Genomic DNA, 18,151 nt, shown 5'->3' with positions numbered 1-18,151 from the left:
GGCTACTACACCAGCAGGTTTCATGCACTTTTGTGGGGAAAAACCAAAAAGTTACAGCTATTTTGGTTTCCCACTGCAAGTCAGTGGAAGGACGAAATCTTCAGTTTTGCAATTGTTGCTTTGGATTCAGGGTGTAAGGTGAGCCCTCCTGCAAGTGTTCCTATAAGTGAATAAGGGCCTAATCCAAATCACTGGATCAGACCCTGAAGCCAAGCTGGACGACCTCATACAGCCATACAGTAGCTAGCAGCCCTTTCCTTCACACACGTCCTGATCTGAAAAGGCCCTATGGGAGACATTATTGCAATATATCTTCCTTTGGACTTTGATTTCAGACCCTCCAACATTTTTCTGATGAAAATAGTGACGTCCCGTTCCATAATGATAATTTTACTATTTACAGTGGTACCTCGGTTTAAGTACACAGTTGGTTCCGGAAGTCTGTACTTAACCTGAAGTGAACTTTCCCATTGAAAGTAATGGAAAGTGGATTAATCCATTCCAGATGGTCCGCAGAGTACTCAACCTGAAGCGTACTTAACCCGAGGTATGAGTGTAATTGGTTCTGGAAGTCTGTACTTAACCTGAAGCGAACTTTCCCATTGAAAGTAATGGAACATGGATTAATCCATTCCAGTTACAGGTAGGTAGCCGTGTTGGTCTGAGTCGAAGCAAAATTTGAAGGAATTTTTTTATAATCCATTCCAGACGTATCCACGGAGTACTTAAACTGAAAGTACTCAAACCGAGGCATACTTAAACCAAGGTATGACTGTATACCCCACATATCTTACTGGGATGCCACAGCCACTCTGAACAGCGTCCAACATATATAGAAACATAATAAAACATTAAACATTTTTTTTTAAAAAAACTCCCTATATAGGATTGCCTTCAGATTGTTTGGGGGTCGTATAACTCCATACCCTCCAACATTTCTCCTATGAAAATAGGGACATCCTAAGGAAATGTGGGAGCTGGACCATAAAGAAGGCTGATCGCCGAAGGATTGATGCTTTTGAATTATGGTGCTGGAGGAGACTCTTGAGAGTCCCATGGACTGCAAGAAGATCAAACCTATCCATTCTGAAAGAAATCAGCCCTGAGTGCTCACTGGAAGGACAGATCCTGAAGCTGAGGCTCCAAATACTTTGGCTACCTCATGAGAAAAGAAGACTCCCAGGAAAAGACCCTGATGTTGGGAAAGATGGAGGGCACAAGGAGAAGGGGACGACAGAGGACGAGATGGTTGGACAGTGTTCTCGAAGCTACCAACATGAGTTTGACCAAACTGTGGGAGGCAGTGGAAGACAGGAGTGCCTGGCGTGCTCTGGTCCATGAGGTCACAAAGAGTCGGACACGACTAAACAACAACAAAGGAAATGTGGGACATTCCAGGATCAAACCAGAAACCAGGATGGCTTCTCTAAATCAGGGACGTCCCTGGAAAATAGGGACACTTGAAGGGTCTGTGATTTCTACATGGGCACCCTGGGAGGGTGCAGACCAAATGTGCCTGTTGAGACAGGTTGCAGAATTAAAGAAAGGCCACTCACAAACACCCCCTCCTTGACCTCGAAAGTAAAGTTAGTGCATTAAAAACCCTGCATTCCACCTATGAGGATTTCAGCAACATATTTTTTTAAATAAAAAAACTTGCCCCTTTGATAATTTTTTAATGCAATATATTTTCTCCTTAACTGATGGTGAATAGTCAAGAGACAAACACAGGAGAAATTTCCAGCCCAGCCTAAGAGACAATATTCTGGAGTTCTGAACAATAAAGCTAATGCAAAGACCCTCGGGGACAAGGAGGGGAAATTAAAAAGGATCTGAAGTCATGATATGTATGCCTGTGTGTAAATAGACTTAGAAATTAATGTCTGAAATAAATGGGAAAAAATATTTTTAATGCAGGGAATTGGTCACGTGAACTGAGTGTTAAATTATGAGGGGAGGTGTGTACCGTAGGTCCATGAAATTTACAAGCCTCATCTCTAAATCCCTGATTTTAGCTATATTGTGATTTGAAAAGCAGTAGGGAGAGGCAGCAAAAAAAGAGGAACGCTTATGAGCTCCTTTCAGAAAATGTTTAGCGCCTGAATTGCTTCTTTATGACATGATACCAGTTAATAATGCTCGCAATGCTGTTCTATAAAATGATAGCAATATTTGAACCTAGTCAAATTCAATTTTTTTTGCATGAAGGGGCTGAGCTTCTATGTCTCAAAAAAGCTGGTATGTTGCAGGTCTTGAATATGACAGAAAAATAACACAGAGTAGTGATAAATGAAGCAATTAAGTATCTTGTGCAACGTGAAGGCAAAGATATAAAGAAAGAAATATCAGATCAAACGCCTATCACCAGGAGCAACAAATGTAAGGAAACCATCTCATATTGTCTGCATTCAGCAAAAATTAGGAGGAGGATGTCCTGGAACACAACAAGGAAATTGTAGGATATATAGAATGGCAGGAGGGAGGAATTACAGTGAAACAATGAAAATTACATAATGGCAAATGGTTTCAGTCACCCATCTAGTCCACCAAGAAATATTAGGGTCCCCCCACCTGTGCCCCTGCTCATATATTTGAAGCCTTACGGATAAAAAACTTTTGATTCATATATTACCTCACATAATTTTGTGACAGAACACTGGCCTACCGCAGAACGGCCCAGCTTGAAGCCCTGGCATCTCTCCAGGCTGAGCTGGGAATGTCCCCTGTCAGAAGCCCTGGAGAATTGTTCCTAGTCAGTGTAGACAATATAATACACAATACCTTGGAAGTCGAACAGAATCCATTCTGGAAGTCTGTTTGACTTCCAAAATGTTTGAAAACCAAACCCCGGCTTCTGGTTGGCTGCAGGAAGCTCCTGCGGCCAATCAGAAGCCGTGGAAGCCCCATCGGATGTTCGGGTTCCAAAAGAATGTTTGCAAACCGGAACAACCACTTCCAGGTTTGTGGCATTCGGGAGCCAAAACAACCAAGTTCCAGGGCGTTTGACCAGCCTAAGTACGACTGTACAATAGGTGGACCATTGGTCTGACTTGATATAAGGTAGCTTCCTATGTTCTGGTACCTTTCTAGATTTTTCACTTCTGCAGTTTTTAATTTGGGATTTAGACATGAGTTAAAACAGGAGAGGTGAATCTATGGTTATTCAAATGTTGTGCGACTGTACCTTGGAGCAACAACCTCCCTTGCCCTTACAGTCATACCTCAGTTTAAGTACACCTCGGTTTGAGTATTTTTCAGTTTAAGTACTCCGCAGACCCGTCTGGAACGGATTAATCCACTTTCCATTGCTTTCAATTGGAAAGTTCGCTTCAGGTTAAGTACGGACTTCCCGGAACCAATTACACTCATACCTCGGGTTAAGTACGCTTCAGGCTGAGTACTCCATGGACCCGTCTGGAACAGATTAATCCACTTTCCATTACTTTCAATGGGAAAGTTCACTTCAGGTTAAGTACACTTCAGTTTAAGTACTCCACGGACCTGTCTGGAACGGATTAATCCCCTTTCCATTACTGTACTTTCAATGGGAAAGTTCACTTCATGGTTAAGTACGCTTCATGTGGAGTACTCCATGGACCCGTCTGGAACAGATTAATCCACTTTCCATTACTTTCAATGGGAAAGTTCACTTCATGGTTAAGTACGCTTTAGGTTAAGTACAGACTTCTGGAACCAATTGTGTTTGTAAATTGAGGTACCACTGTACTTTGCCGGCAGGTGGGCACAACAGAGTACTGGCCGGAGAGGTGGGGCACATGTGGCATTGAGGTTTCCCTGGCTTTCCAAGGCACTGGGGTACTGTGAGTGGGGAGGTGGAGGCTCAGGAAGCTTGGTCTGGTGTGCTGTGTGGTGGTTGGAGCACCATGTTGTCTCTGCTGCCATGCACTACACACCAAGCTCCCTGTGCCTTGCCCCTCTCCTGTCCCTCTGTGTTATGTAGATGGATAGGCCTTGATTCTTGAACCTTTGGGTCACACACCTCGCCCCAGCCTCCAGTACAAGCATGTTGATTTTTGTTAGCAAGAAGACGAAGGCTTGTTCACCTGAAAGTTAGAAGACTACCTCATTTTCTTCCCCATAAAATTAACTTATAAAAGACATTTGATTATGTAAAACAGGTCAAGCTCTTAATGCAAATTTAAGGCTCTCTAATCTCCATCCAAATCTCTCTGTAAGATTTGGTTGTTCCTTGCTGTCAAAAGAGCCAATAGTTCTGAAAAGATGCTTGAAAGTTGCTGTGTCTGGAATGAGAGCTAAAAAGGCAGAGATAACGGCAGTAGATAAAGGAAGTAAATTATTAAGTAACTTCTTAAAGCCCAGAAGAACAGGGTTTTTAAAGAGAGAGAGAGAGAGAAAGGAAGGGAGAGAGAGCGACAAAATCAAGAACTAATCAATCGCAGAGACATAATGGATCCATATTTCTCTGCTCATTTATGTGAACCTTCAGCTTTGATTCAGAAGTACAGTGTGCAGCCAAGAATTCTCAAAGGTAGCAACAGGGAAATGGAAATGTCAGATCATTATGATTTTTGCACAAGTCTAAGCCCCGCAAAAAAACTTGAAGTATCACAGAGAACATGCTTAGGTACTATGCGTAACCAGATCATTTTACACAGAAAGTATATCATTGCTACTATGATTTCCTCCTTTGTAGCTTGACCAATGCATTCCCTTTTCTTGTTTTTATTTTAAACAAGTACACCCCACCTAATTTTCCAAGGAAAGGGAAGGCAACTAAAAACACAGGCAACAATCCTCAAAGGAAACCCAATCGCACAATCAATGCATTGATACAAAACTAAAAACAAATTAAGCCGTTCCAGATCAGCCACCAAATAAAGATAAACCATGTCAATGATGAAATTGTCTAGTGAACCAAAGGCATTTTAAAAAAGCTGTTGTCATCAGCCGCCTTAAGCAGTTTAATGATGTAGACTGACATGCACTTCACTGGAATCGTAATGGGCTAGTAATAGAGCTGAACCATTGAGTTCGCAATTATGAATCCCCTTCCTCTGTGAACTTTGCCATCCAAGCTCTGGCAGTATTACTAGTGTGGACTTCACAACAGTAGCACAGAGCTTTGTTTTGAATGCAAGATGGAACCTGGGAGAAAGTAACGAAGCCAAAGTAACACTGAGTTATATAATTGCTATCCAAAGCTTCATAGGCTTGCTTTCTTTCTCAATGTTGCACATCACTTTATCAAAGCCATTTCCCGTTCCTAGGGAGATGACGTTGCAGGCTGGGAGCAAGCCCTCCCCATGTGCATTGGGCGGGATAGCTCCTGCACCATTGGAGGGTCCTCTGCCACGTCAACCTTAGACTGTCCAATCCGGAGAGTCCAGGGTCTATTTACACTGTCCACGGCTGAGGACTTGTCCCTGTTTCCTCCCTGCTCATTCTGTTCTCCCACCCTCCCTCCCTTAGGTTGGGCTCTTTATCTCTTGACCTTACTATGGACCTCGGTTGGTCGCCTTGGTTGTCCAAGGGGCCTGGTAGGATTTTTTCCCACTTGGCAAATAGTTGGTTTTTCGCCTACCTTGTAGCAAATCGTCACAACTTTGTAAGGTTTGGTGGTTAGGCATTGGAGTATTCGGTTGAAGGTGAGGGGATATAGTGGCCATCACCTACCCCTCCTAATTCTAGGGTATTCTGTTAAAGGAATCTGGGAGGGGGCATGGTCTCTGTCTAGGCTAGGGCCATGGAATGACCCCTAGTGGTGACCCTGGGGGAGTTCCTAGTTGATGTGCATCAGCAGGGCTCCCCCTACTGGTAGTTAACCCTTCCAAGACTCCCTGTGCATGGGCAGGAGTCAGATATAGTCGAATGGTTTCCATTGCCTAAGCCAATTCCACTCACATTCTGTAACCATTCAAGTTGTGTCCTTTTTCGCCCATTAACCTAAAATACTGTTCCATGTGTCTTTATTCTACTTCCTGGGAGGGTTTGGGACCTTGTCACGCAATGGTCTTGAAATATACCCTATTGGCCCCAATATAAGCCTCACCCGAATATAAGCCGCACCTTTAAAACTGGGGGGGGGGGGGAGAAGAAAAAACATCTGAATATAAGCCACTCTGTTCCTCACTCCTCCTGGCTTCATACTTGGGGTGGGGGTGGGGGTTAGAGCTGCACTGCATTGCCAGTGGCCTTTCCCCTTCCTCACTCTCCCCCTTCCCGGTCTTGGGGGAGAGGACGGGGGACTACGCACGGGGCAGGCACCGCTTTGCCACGCTTCTGGTTCTGTTTGCCCCTTGCTATTGGCTGCATACCGTAAGGTCACGAATATAGAATTTTTTTGGGGTGGGAGTATATATTTATATTGAGGCCAATGTGGTAAGTGCTGGAAAAAGCATAGACTGATCAAGTGATGAAGGCAGGATGTACCACTGGAAGTTATGTTTGCTGATGGGACAGTTGTTCCTGCTGCTGTCGGCAGCCCATGCCCTGGTGACTGTCTTTATCAGCAACAGTGGAGGTTCTGTCTCCTCCCCTGGCATTTAACGGTGGGGGGGGGGCCAGAAATTCCAGAAATTCCATTTTCACCCTATTGGTTACATTGCAGCTGCAAACCACCTCAAAAGTGGTGAGGTGGAGAGCCAGTGGAGAGCCAGTGTGGTGTACTGGTTAAGAGCAGTAGACTCATAATCTGGGGAACTGGGTTCGCATCGCCGCTCCTCCACATGCAGCTGCTAATCACACTTCTCTGAAGTCTCTCAGCCCCACTCACCTTACAGAGTGTTTGTTGTGGTGGAAGAAGGGAAAGGAGAATGTTAGCCGCTTTGAGACTCCTTCAGATAGTGATAAAGCAGGATATCAAATCCAAACTCTTCTTCTTCTTCTTCTTTGGCTGTAAATAATAAAAGTATCTGTCCATAACCATAGGAGCCAACTCATGTACTTTGAGGGTCACTACACTCACAAGCCATCACTCTTGTCATGTACATGACACTTCAATTATGGGTTGTATCATTGTTGCAATTCTTTGGCAGTGTGCAATAGAAACAGTTAAAAAATGTATTGAGAATTCAAGCATCTTCCCCCCACCAATTATCCATCACCTCCTGTTCATTTTAACATCACACATAAGGAGAAGGATCCACAAATGCAACATGATTTCAAACACAATTATGATAACAGAGAGCTCTAAATTTGTTGGGTGGTGGCATTCCATATCTCCCCCCCCCCAAAAAAAACACCTGCTTGTATAATTGTCTCTCTCAATCCTTTCCATCAAACCTCATCCCCACCTTTTCGAACGGAAACCAAATATAACAAAAGCAGATCCAAATTAAAGAGGATTTGTCAGGTTATGGTGAGAACATGATTAATGGCTTGCTTATCCTGACCCTAAGGCTTGATGAGAGGGTTAGAACGTGGAATAGAAATAAGGATTACACTAACACTGCAGTAATGATAAACTAGGGGGTGACGGGCAAAAACAATAGGGGCTGATAAAGTATTTTGTGCACACGCTTCTGAGGAGAAAAGGATTGAGATCCCTGCATGCTTGGAAAATTGCTCGTCGGTGCCTTATTATATCAGCAGATAGCTTGAGCTAATTTGCCTACATAATATGATAAAGGCATAAAGGGGTGGAGGTGAGATTATCTGGAGTAGCAGAGTCTAAATTTGAAGAGGGGTTGGGTGGCAATGGAAAGGGTCCATTCATTGATACAGTAAGTACCTTGTAATCCCCAAAATATAGCAGGCAAAAAGCAGTTCAGGAGGAGAGGCAGCAGGAAGCACTGTGGGAGGTGGGGAAAACCTTGGACTGCCCTAGCAGCCAAAATAAGGCGGTACGGATAAGGCCCACTCAGACCGAGCCTCGGAGTAATGGATATAAATGGCTAAGCAGCTAGCAGCACTTCTTCCCGTCGGTTTGAGTGTAAGGGAAACGTATAATTTATTACATCTGAAACCTGGAGAAAAGAACAATTAGTAAAAGAGCTACGCAGAGCTGTGTCATGTGGTGCACAAATTGGTATGCATGGCAGAAAGAGAGAGAAAAGAGACAGAGATCTACGCACGTCTTCTTCTTTTCATGTCACGGAGACTGACAGGTCGGGATTCTGCAGACGTCAGAAACAAACTGGCTGGCTCAACTAGAAGCCGTAATCACAGCACCCATCTGATTCATTCTCACTCAAAATGTAGAGAAAGAGAGAGGCAGAGGGACGGGGGGAAAGAGAGAGACCATGATCCCAGGAAGCCTCCATCGCAGGTTTTCCAATCAGATCCACCACCCCTGTCAAAATACAGCAATATTACATACTTCAATTGGATTAGGAGCATAGTGCCAAGTACCCCGTTTTCTCCGGTAAAACCCCGAATTTACTTACCTTTTCCTGGTGGTCCCCCGTATCACTTCATCTTCCATTTTTCTCCGTTATTTTCTCCTGCCGGCGGCCATTTTTTTCCTTTCCGATTTGCCCTTCTATTGGCACCAAAAATGGCCGCCGCCAGCTTCAAAAGTCGCATCTACGCATGTCCAGAAGTGCATAGACGCGACTTCTGGTGTCTGCGGCGGCCATTTTTGGTGCCCATAGATGGGCGGAGCGACACCGGAAGTTGCGTCGACGCACTTCCTGACATGCGTACAAGCGAGTTTCGAAGCCGGCGGCAGCCATTTTTGGTGCCCATAGAAGGGCAAAGTGACACCGGAAGTTACGTTGACGCAACTTCCGGTGTCACACGACTGCCGGTCCCAGATTCTGCAGTCCGGGACTTGGAAGGTAAGATTGGGAGTGGCTTCCAGCAGGCAGTCATGCACAAAAGGGAGCCTTCCCTCTGATAGCACTAAGTATGAGTCACATCCAGAGGGTAGTAGGGATATTGCTATGCACCCCATAGAAATGAACAGAGCATCACATCTAAGAGAGACAAACTCTGATCTCATTGGGGGATGCTTGTCACTCACTGATAGAGAAGGTGTTTTGCATGCACAAATGACTCCACTTTGCTATCCCTGGTATTGCAAGGGAAGGCCTAGCCTAGATAGCTCAGTTGGTAAGAGTATGGTGCTGAACCCAGGTTGCAGGTTCAATCCGCATATAGGACAGCTGCATATTCTTGCATTGCAAGGGCTTGGACTAGATGACCCTCGTGGTCCTTTTCAGCTCTACAATTCTATTATTCTATAATGCCAGCAAATTGAGGCTGCACAATTCAGGCTGATTGGGAGCTCTCAACATAAGAAAGCCTGCTGGATCAGGCCAATTGTCATTCTTGTGTGGCATCCTGTTCTCACAGTGTCTACTCAGATGAAACAGGTGGCACTGTGGTCTAAACCACTGAGCCTCTTAGGCTTGCTGATCGGAAGGTTGGTGATTCGAATCCCCGCGACAGGGTGAGCTCCCATTGCTCTGTCCCAGCTCCTGCCAACCTAGCAGTTTGAAAGCACATCAAAGTGCAAGTAGATAAATAGGTACCACTACAGTGGGAAGTTAAACGGTGTTTCTGTGTGCTCTGGCTTCCGTCACAGTGTCCCGTTGTGCCAGAAGTGGTTTAGTCATGCTGGCCACATGACCCGGAAAGCTGTCTGTGGACAAACACCAGCTCCCTTGGCTTGAAAGTGAGATGAGCGCCACAACCCCATAGTCATCTTTGACTGGACTTAACCGTCCTGGGGTCCTTAATCTTTTAGCTTTTAGCACTCAGATACCTGTGGGTTTCTGAGCACACTCCCCTCCCGTGGTCTGCAGCAACTGCTTTGTGGCAAAACAAAGGGAAATGACAGGAAAATAAGCTGGGAAGTGTGGGATAATATAATACTTGCTTGACACAACCTTACTCTAAGCTCCCCACAAACAAATAATTAAGCAGGACATCTGGAAGTGACCCAAACCGTTATTGTCTGGCTTTGGCCTGGATAGCTAACTGGGGTGTTGGGAAGATAGGATACCTGTGCCCAAAGAATAGCAGCAAGAAGAAGTGGCTCTTGCAATAGAAATTATTGATTAAGCACTACAGGAAGATGGGGTTGTGTTCAAAGAAGCATGCGTTAACAGGGATTAAAAAACATATATTAAAGCCATTTTGCATTTGCTTTAACGAGAGCTGCCTGTAACATGGTTTCACACTGCATACAACAGAGGTTGAAGCTTTTCATTTACCACCCACAGTCTTCAGAAAGGGGGGCGGGAGGAGCAAGGGAAAAGGGGGGGGGGAGAGAGAATTGCACACAGAACACAAGACCTAATATGTTTCTGACGCAGCGTTATAAAAAAAAAAAAGACAGGCAAGAACTAGAAACTTTTCCCAGGAAACAGCTGCTCTGGTTGGCAAATAAATAAATGGCTTTGTTAACTGCTGCGCTGCAGAGCTAGCCCATAAATATCCTTCCATAGCAATTATCGCCAGGATTAGTAGATAAATCTTTGACATGCTTCACATTTAGTCGTTATAGTGAAGCTATTTTCAAGTGGGTCACAACTAGAGAGCCAGCGCAGCATCTCAATTCTCTGAGGAGCTGGCAGATGCATCCCTGTCATACGCTGTTATTTGATTGCAGGCCCTTTGGTGGAAATGGAAGTATAGAGTTATTGGATCTGGATGCACCATGCTTGAGGTTACATTGCAGAGAAGATGGCGGGGGGGGGGGACCCCTAATGAGAATCTGCTTGAGTGACCTATAGCAGTTCAGCTGCCACACTGAGAGGCTTTGGACAATGATCTAGGAGGTAATAGCTCTGCAGAAGTGACATAATTTCAGGATGTACTAGACGGAAGCTCATCTGGTTCACTGCTGCCTGAGAAAGCAAACTTACAGGGACAGAAAATCCTGTTCCAACATTTATATTCCAACTTCTGAACCTAAATAATTCCCCCGAGTCCAGTGAACTACAAGGCCATAGGAGAGCTTCACCTTCCTGGCAATTTATGCATGTTCTTGACATGATGTGTACTGATACTGTATAGTTCCCATGAAATACAGCACAGTCTTTCTAAATACAAATACACTGGGTGCAAATGGTGCTCCAAGGCAGCCTGTTATTAGAAGCACACACCAAGAAAGAGCTAGCATTCGACTTCGCTCAGCAGTTCAGTTGCTCAAAGGAAAGAGTACTGGTATTACTTTAATGAGAATTTACTACCACCAGACCTTGCAAAGTGCAAGGGCACGAGTATGTTTTTCACCGGCGAAATATCAATACATCAAGAAAATTATGATGCTGAACTACTGTGTCAAAGCAGCAGATCTACCTGCACCTCCGAGTGATCAATTAGCACAGATTGGCAACATATTGATCTTGTGATCAACATGTATTGTAGGATGAATTCTTGTGAGCTGCAGTGCCGGAATGAGAAACAAGTAGCAAATAACTTGACTACAAGTGTTGAAGGTTCTCATTCCTACCAGATTTGCAACCCCTGACTCTATCACATGAGCTTCCTTCGCCTAGCAGTGCTGTATTTAGGAAGGCACGATAAGTTCCCCCGCAATGGGGCTAAGCTGAGGGGAGAAGAGAGGAGTGATGAACAGTGAGGTGTACTTAAGGGTCTTCCTCCACCTCCACTTCCTCCACCTTTCAGTTCATAGTGATATTTGTCTTAAAAGGGAAGGGGTAGGGAGAAGGTCCAGGAAATCCAAGCTTGGATTGCAGCTTCCTCCCTAAGAACCAGAGCTCAGTTCCTTCACCCAGTAGGAGGACTGTGTGACAAGAACTTCCTCGCCCCCATCCCTCTTTCAGATGTAATCACAAGAGCAGTAAGGACTCTCCTCCCTTCCAGAGGGGAGGGATTGTGCATGGGGCCTGCCTCCCGCATCTGCAGGGGGGCATGGTCGGCCAACTACACCAGGCAGGCCCTCCCCGCCTCCGCATCATACCCCTCTGCCAGCCAATAGGGCTCACAGGGGGGCGGAGTCCAGCTCCGTTTAAATGGCACGTGTTGCGTTCCCATCCAATGCCTAAGCCAATACCACTCACATGCTATAACCAATAAAGTTGTGGCATTTATTTACCCATTAACCTAAAATCACGTGTCCTTGTGTCTTATTTACTCCACGCGGGTGCCGGGTCATCGACGCGCAAATGGCTTTCCCTCTCTTTTGCAGGAAAAGGAGGAGGAAAGAGAAGGAGTATTTCTGAAGCTTTGTTTCTTTTCTTTCTGCTTGAAAAAGATGGGTAGAAAATGGGGGGAAAGTGGGGGGGGGGTCTTGAGAGATGCCTCTGACTGTCATTGCAATATTTTTTGTTTTTCTATGTGTTTGTGCCTGGGAGGGGAAATCAGGCTTGGAAAAAATGAGAGGAAGAAGGGAGAGGGTGGGATAGGGTAGGATAGGGTAGGATAGGATAGGAGAAGAGAGGAGAGGAGAGAGAGTAAGAGAACATCAGCTTCCCATTGCATCAGTGCAGCTGGTTGGCCATCATGGAGTGGGGCAAATTTTGCCATGCACAAACCTTGGGTTAAGAACTTAATTCATTCTGTGGAGGTCTGTTCTTAACCTGAAACTGTTCTTAACCTGAGGTACCACTTTAGCTAATGGAGCCTCCCGCTGCTGCTGTGCCGCCGCTGCGCGATTTGTGTTCTCATCCTGAAGCAAAATTCTTAACCCGAGGTACTATTTCTGGGTTAGCGGAGTCTGTAACCTGTAGTGTCTGTAACCTGAAGCATCTGTAGCCCGAGGTACCACTGCATTACCAAAGTCTCCCCCTGCTCCTAGTCCGAGGGTTGCAGACTCTGCTGAGGGTCAAGTATCCTAGTGGGGTTTAAGCCTTTTGCCTGTGGTCTTCCCGGGCCCCAGAGCTGCATGGTACATCCGCAAAGCCAAATCTGTGCTTTTGAATTAGGCACCATGCACTGCTAAGCTGTTTCTGCCCCATCCCTGGAATATTATTTTTAAAACATGGAAGACTTTCACCTCTCTAAATGCCCATCGATCTCTACAGTACAGTGGTACCTCGGGTTATGAACTGAATTCATTCTGGAGGTCAGTTCTTAACCCGAAACCATTCTTAACCTGTCACACTTGTGCTAATGGGGCCTCCCCCTGCCACCGCGCCACTGCTGTGTGATTTCCGTTTTCATTCTGCAGCAAAGTTTGTAACCCGAGTTACTACTTCCGGGTTAGCGGAGTTTGTAACCCGAAGTATTTGTAACCCAAGGTGTTTGTAACCCAAGGTGTTTGTAACCCAAGGTAGCACTGTATAATGCACATTATTCTTCATCTTCATAGGGTTGTGAACTTTGACCATTCTCTTTGACATCAAGGACTACAATACACACTGCAGCCACTGTGTGGAAGCTACGTCAATTCCCACTGTTGACCATCTTAGGTCGGCCTTGCTCACTATGCACTTGAATGGCTCACAGGAATAGTAGTAGTAGTAGTAGTAGTAGTAGTAGTAGTAGTAGTAGTAGTAATATATTTATACCCCACCCATCTGGCCGGGTCTCCCCCGCTACTCTGGACGGCTTCCGACACACATCAAAATACATTAAAATATCACAGACTAAAAACTTGACATTTTCTAAATGTCAAGTAGTTGTTTATCTCTCTGACCTCTAATGGAAGGGTTTTCCACAGGGCAGGTGCCACTACCGAGAAGGCGTTTTGGTTCCCTGTAGCTTTGCTTCTCGCAGTGAGGGAACCGCCAGAAGGCCCTTGGCGCTGGATCTCAGTGTCCGGGCTGAACGATGGGGGTGGAGACACTCCTTCAGGTATACAGGACTGAGGCCGTTTAGGGCTTTAAAGGTCAGCACCAACACTTTGAATTGTGCTCGGAAACGTACTGGGAGCCAGTGTAGATCTCTCAGGACCGGTGTTATGTGGTCCCGGCGGCCGCTCCCAGTCACCAGTCTGGCTGCCGCATTCTGGATTAATTGCAGTTTCCGGGTCACCTTCAAAGGTAGCCCCACGTAGAGCGCATTGCAGTAGTACAAGCGGGAGATAACCAGAGCATGCACTACTCTGGTGAGACAGTCTGCGGGAAGGTAGGGAAGCTGACCCTGTGAGCCAATTGTGTGCATGGTGAGCACGGCTGGCCTAAGACATTTCATTGCTGAGATGAAGGATGAGATCATGCCCCCAATGCCAAATACAGAAGCTTCTCAGTCAGGCAGCTGGATCTTATTTCAGCACTGGTGGTGGGACAGCATTCTTCTGGGAGCAGCAGGGAAGCTTGAGGGCAGATGTTTTGGGACTACAACTCCCATGATCCCTAGCTAACAGGACCAGTGGTCAGGGGTGACAGATGTTGTAGTCCCCAAACATCTGGAGGGCCGAGTTTACCTATGCCTGCTTGAGGGTGTAGGGCAGGCTGTATGACCCACAAAGCCCTGTTCTCCAGCACCTCTCCACCACTCAGCAGCATCCTCCCCTGACTGTTTGCCAGTTCTATGAGACATGGATGCCCAGACACTGGCATTCATGTACTGGGTGATTTACCCCACACACTTGCAAGCCATTTTTCAGGAGAAGCTTTCTATGGCGGTAGGAAGAACCCATCCTTACTTTGCGATGAGCCACTGCACCCAAACAGCTCACCATGGAGACAGCTGTCAAGTGGACCGATTTAACATGCCTTCTGTGAAGCAGTTGTAACATGTAAACCAGGTCCTAGATGCATCCGTTCATATTTCCTGATTCTGTCATCCTATTTTGGGTGTGCTTTGCGCCCTGTCCAACACCACAAGCACTAATAACTGGAGACAAGCCATTTTCAAGAACGCACCGCAGACACCTTGGTTCTGTCATGATAATTATCTAAACCTAATTGTAGAGTCTTAATAAGGAGCAGGTGAAACCCAGTAAATGAGCAACTGGCAGACTTATCCGGCTCTGCAAATGTCTGAGCAGCGCTTTAAAATAATTTCCCAAAGACATAAGTCCCTCCATTGCCAGTCAGTGCTGCTTTCATAAGCCTGTCTCCGTTGTAAACAGAGCAGACGGGCAAGCACAGAAATAGAACGCCTCAAAGGGAGGGTGTGATTCTCGTGCCTTGCTTTAATAACAGTATCATGCCTGGTTTTGAAGTGGCTCTGACTTCCAAGCAGACGTCCTGAAGGTGCCGTCAGGCGCCTGAACAACAGCCAGTGTGTTTGAAAGCACGCCAGTTTGATGGCCGTTAATTGAGGAACTGCAAGAGTCCACCATGGTGCGGAGGCAAATTGCACAAAGGGGTGAGCCGCTCTCGCCAGCGCCTTACAAGGAGGAACAGCAGAGGGAGCTGTCAATCTTTGCAAAGTCACGCAGCAGCATGTCAAATGCTGGCATTTCTCATCATTCGGTGGTTAGCCAGTGGTTTATATAGGCTGGGAGCAAGTCTTAGGCATCTCTTTGTTTCTCCGGTATTTCGTGAGTGTCTCCCCTTCTCGCATTCCTTTTTCCTGGGCACCTGAAACTGACTGTTTGTTCATTTGGTACTCAAAGAACCTTATGCGAGCAGTGGCAACTAAGGGTCTGCTCTTGTCCATGCTCTTGTTGCCCTTGGCTGGCTTATTCTACTCATAAACTGTGCATGACACCAGTGGGAAAGTAAAATGATTGTTTCTGGCTCTTTATTGCAAGCGCTCCTTCCACCTTTTCTCTCCGATGCAGCCCCAGGAAAGCAACCTTGGGAGAGTATTGCCTGATCTGTGGTGCAATTGAATGGAGCCATTGTGAAGGTGGGGTGGGAGTTTTTAAGCACTGCAAAGTGAATCATTTTAATGCCACACACAGATTTATTCCTTGTCAGTTCGGTGCTGTGTGAGACATGGTACAGATCATTCCTCTCTTCACTTGAGTGCTAATTTGCCCAAGGCAAATTCTTTAAAATCGAGCTCAGTATTAAACGACATGATAGTGCAAGGGATGTAGGCACTAAATCAGGCGTGGGCCCACCAAAAGAAAAAGAAAGAAAAAGATTTTTAGAATAATTAGGAAATTACACCGTTGAAATTGTACCCCAACGTGTGTGTGTGTGTGTGTGTGTGTGTGTGTGTGTGTGTGTGTGTGTGTATTGCAGGGAGGTGGCAGTTCCTACACCCCACGCCACCCCCAAAAAACCAGCATTTGAAGTTTATGGTAATCAACAGGCACAGAAACCAGCAAACCTCAGGGGCAAATATGTGAATTTGCTAATGGCAAAACCCTAGATGAAAAGAAAGGAGAAAACCACTTAGTGTTGTTAAACCAGGCAGATAATTGTAGCAGATGCTTTCTCTAATATAGCCTTTTATTCTGTGTTATATTGAATTCTTTGTATGGGTAGAGTTTTTTCTTCTTCTTCAGTGACTGATAAATGTGCTTGTGGGTGGAGAGACAGATGAATACGTTGCAAACATAAGCATATCACTCAAATAAATCCATGCACTCAGTCGGTCATCTCTACAGCAAAAAAACGACCTTAAGAAATGTAGTGGGTTTTTTCTCTTCCATTTTCAAGAGCCCTGTTCTAGCTTTATGCTGCTTCTCTACTCACCTGACTCTAAATAGCCACATAAAAATAACAATGATAAGGAATAGGTTGTGTGGGGTGTGTGGATGTCAGTAATGTGCCAGGGAAAAGCATTGGTCTGAGAAAGTTTGTGGGTGCTGGATTTCCTTGTGGTGTGTTCCCTCAGCCTCGTCTCCTCTCCCCTCTCATTGCTAGTCCTCTGGGCAGCTACTAGTGCTGACCCTGGTCTCTGAGCTGGCCCCTCCCATCCCAAAGAGAGGTGCCTCCCAGAGGCACCATTCGCCTGTGGAGAGTATACGGTAGCTAGGCCTGCTACAATAAACAGCTATGCAAGCCTTTGGGAGGCAGAGGCGCAAGAGGGCATCAGAGGATGGAGGGAAGGAAAGAGGGACAGTGTTATCCCAGACCATCATTCAAGGCACTCAAGGGTGCCACAGCCACACTGGTTGAAGACAACTGCAGTAAGCAATAGAGGCTTAGAGCCATGGCTGGGGCATAGCTGCCAAGTCTCCCGCTGAAAAATGCGGGATCAGCAGCGGAGCGGCACCGGAAGTCGCTTCTATGCAAGCGTAGAAGCAACTTCCGGGGCCGGCGCTACCCGATTTACGGTGCCCAGACATGGACAGAGTGGCACCAGAAGTTGCTTCTACGCATGTCCAGACATGCGCAGTAGAAGCAACTTCCGGTGCCACTCTGCCCGATTTCCAATGCCCAGACATGGGCAGAGCGGCACCCGAAATGGAGCCTCCCTGGCAGGTAGGAAATATGGGGGATTTCCGGGATTGTTTCCTATTTGGGATAACAGTGGGAAACGGATTAAAATCCGGGGGTTTCCCGTGAAAAACAGGATACTTGGCAGCTATGGGCTGGGGTCTATTTGGGTCCAAAGCTACAGCTATAGGAGAAGCAAGACTCTCTTGGAGTGTTACGGTATGCTGGGAGCTCACCATTCACAGGCTCAGGCTGTGTGGTGTCTGTGTGTGTGTGTGTGTAAATAAACCAAATATTATAAACACACCACAGTCTCTGCTCTGCCTCATTTTCAAGGGTAACATGAGCCATGGGTGAAGAACAGTAGCCTTACGGGAATCAAAAGCAAAAGGGACACTGCAGGAAAAGAGAGAAATGCCACAGAGGAAATTATTAGTCATGTAATACTATAAATTCTCAGCACTGTGTCTGTAATTCAGAATAATTGATTTAGCAGCATCCCTATTCCCCATGTCTTTTCAACATGCTTAACCTGGGAAGAAAGCAAGGCAAATGGATTACACACAGTTTTATGGGAAATGCTATAAATCATGTTTTGAACATATCCTCAAAACCACCCTACTGCCTGCTAGATATGTGCAAAAGCACCATAGAATGTTCCTGTACAGGAGAGTGAATGATAGATCTTTCCATGAATGCATGTGTATAGAATTCCACCTGTGTTGAACAAATTATCTCTAAGAATCCAAACCTCTACAAAGAATCGAGCTACACATAAAAACGAACATTAGACTAACACGTATGGCTTCGCCCTCCTGCCACATGCCCCCATGTTAAGCACACTGCTATTTTATGCTCACAGCACTGCTGGCTTAGGCCAAGAGCTTGTGAAATGTCCCAAGTCATCCAGTACATTTCACAGTCTCATTTTGTTAAACCAATTTATCTCCTGAATATGCACAACTTTTCACCCACTACACCTGGTTTGTAGGGGAAAGGGTTGTAGCTCACAAGTAGTACATGCCATGTAT

The sequence above is a fragment of the Zootoca vivipara genome, chromosome 16 (genome assembly GCF_963506605.1).
Source record: "Zootoca vivipara chromosome 16, rZooViv1.1, whole genome shotgun sequence".
In the NCBI taxonomy this organism is placed as follows: domain Eukaryota; kingdom Metazoa; phylum Chordata; class Lepidosauria; order Squamata; family Lacertidae; genus Zootoca; species Zootoca vivipara.
This window is presented reverse-complemented; position numbering follows the sequence as displayed.